The following is a 2,500-nucleotide window of genomic DNA, read 5'->3' on the forward strand; positions in this document are numbered from 1 at the left end:
CGACAGAAATATTTGGGTAGTCATCTTTATATTTGGACTGGGCGGTTGGAGGAATTTCTTTGCGGAAACTAAACTCTTTGTAATTTGTTTAGAGGAAATGCATGAAATACCTTTTATTGACACTTGAATGGAATTTTCGGAGCAGCTGTGTGATTCGCAGTGCATACTTATACCGCAATTATTGTGAAAAAGGGCGTGATATAAGGATTTACCTTCACAAAGTATGTATTTATTATTCCACAAGTACTGATTCAATATATCTCCATATGAACTCACTTCTTTTCTGGTAAGAGTTGACCATGCATCGAGACAATTTTTGTAAAATTCTGATAAGGGTATAGGCAAATTTCGACAATCAAAAAGACAATAATAATTCAAGAAACTTTAACCCTAAACCCACGGACTATAATATAATCTTCAACTAGAATCAACGATTCTATGTCAAGCATTTTTAGCCCTCCGCGTTCAATGTCATTAATCAAAGCTAACTGTTTTACCTTATCTTTTCCATTCCAAATAAAGCTATAGAGTTCTATGCTAACTGCCTGAAGATAAGTTAGTTTCGCCAACTTGATAATTCAGTTCAAGGTTTCAACGAGGTTTCAACTAACTCATTTCTTTCTGCTCCGTTTTGAAGTGATGCCTGGCGCCGCCGTCGTAGGGGAATCTTTCACAAACGCAACCACAATGACAAAACCCATACTATCAAGACTTCGCAAGATGACGAGGAAGACAAGACAAAAAAGCATCGTTTTCATGACGATAAGGATACCTATGAAGATGCTGATCTACTGTAAATTGAACTAAACAAGAGAGCATTTAGCATCATTGAACGAATCAAACCTGTGTATTCTTAGAAATAAATAAGCCAATAAGGAAAAGTCTTCAATGTGGCACCTCAGATCGAATAAAATAAATTACTCTAGTGAACCGAGTGAAATCTAGCCTAGTAAAATCAGAAATTTTAGGAATTGGAACAGTTGTTCTTGGTAAGCACTACACAAACTTGACAGAAGAAGCGGTACCTTTCTGCTAACACCCAAAGTGACAAAAAAAACACCGCTCTCCAACAAAAGTGGAAAAAGTTTAAGAAGAAACACTGACTGACGCGAAATTCCTCATTTGAGAGATTCCCAGTTTACCATTTCCCTTTCCTCAATTTTCCAATCCCTGTGTTAGAGAGAGCCTGATCTTGATCCCCAGCTATTTCAAACATCTTAGACTATAATTAATCCGAGGAAGAATCGTTGACTCCCAGCTTGCTTGCAACCCTTCTTCTGGAAAAGGGGGGCTTTTAACAAATAACTTTTTATGAAACTGATGAGGTAAACAAAGACGACCTATCAGGTTCAATATTAATCGACGCGGTAAATATTGGCGTCGTATTAGATGATTGCCTTTTTCTGACAACTCATGTGACTTCTTCATGTAAGGCAGCATTCTTTATGGCTTTGTAGATAACTTTCGAAATATCCTACTATTGACACTACTGCGACCTATTGTTTATGCAGTGATTACATCTAAATAAAAGAAATCTTTAAACCTTCAATGTGGGAAACTGGCTGCCTGGCAACGGGCGAAAAGACAACTGAAAACTCAGTCCAAGGCAGGATTCGAAACAATCGACCGTCGCCTAGCAACTAGTTTCCCACCCTTCCCACCGGCGTTTGGAGACCCTGGTTCTCCTGATTTTCTCAGCTGTCCATTCACCCGTCGCCTAAAAGGTAAAAGTCAGCTTACAGGCCTAGTGGCCCATCAGGCCGGAGCTTATACCCGGTTTCTGTAGCATGAGGCGACTAGGAGTATTTCTACTCCCCCCTGGATGGGATGCTAGTCCATCGCAGGTTTTACCCCCAGCTTTTCGCTGGTACCCATTTATACACCTGGGTGGAGAGAGGCACCGAGGGAGTAAAGTGTCTTGCCCAAGAACACAACACAATGTACCTGGCCAGGTCCCGAACCCGGACCATTCGCTCCGAAGTCGAGCACACTAACCATGAGGCCACCGTCGCCTAGCAACTAGTTTCCCATCCTTCCCACGGGCGTTTGGAGACCCTGGGTCTCCTGATTTGCTAAGCTGTCCATTCACCCGTCGCCTAGCAACTAGTTTCCCATCCTTCCCACCGGCGTTTGGAGACCCTGGGTCTCTTGATTTTCGAACCTGTCCATTCACCCGTCGCCTAGCAACTAGTTTCTCAACCTTCCCACGAGCGCATTACACCTTAAACATCTTTACCTGCATTTGCATATTTTGTAGGCGCATTGCTTTGTAGAGCCCGTAGACCATCGCGGACATTGTCCATTCAGGACCTAGACCTAGGCAGCGTTTACACGAACGCGGTTTCACGTCGACACGGTTTCACGACTTTGAAACCGAATGAAAACCGATGCGGTTTGGAAGTGTTTACACGGAGCCGTTTGCGCCTGAAAATTAAAGCAGTGATGGTATAAGCAATCGCTGCACTACGTGCTAAATTGACGATTTTGAACCGAACAATGC

General features: G+C 42.6%; 1 long non-coding RNA gene across 1 annotated transcript in view; it reads left to right on the plus strand.

Annotated features, from left to right (window-relative positions):
• Nucleotides 1-906, plus strand: part of LOC138021515 (uncharacterized) — a 14,076-nt gene extending 13,170 nt beyond the window's left edge. Inside the window, exon 3 of the long non-coding RNA XR_011126378.1 lies at nucleotides 638-906. This is a non-coding gene — a long non-coding RNA (uncharacterized lncRNA). The remainder of the gene's footprint in view (nucleotides 1-637) is intronic.
• The last annotated feature ends 1,594 nt before the right edge of the window (nucleotides 907-2,500 follow it).

The sequence above is a fragment of the Montipora capricornis genome, chromosome 10 (assembly GCF_036669925.1).
Source record: "Montipora capricornis isolate CH-2021 chromosome 10, ASM3666992v2, whole genome shotgun sequence".
Classification (NCBI taxonomy): Eukaryota; Metazoa; Cnidaria; class Anthozoa; order Scleractinia; family Acroporidae; genus Montipora; species Montipora capricornis.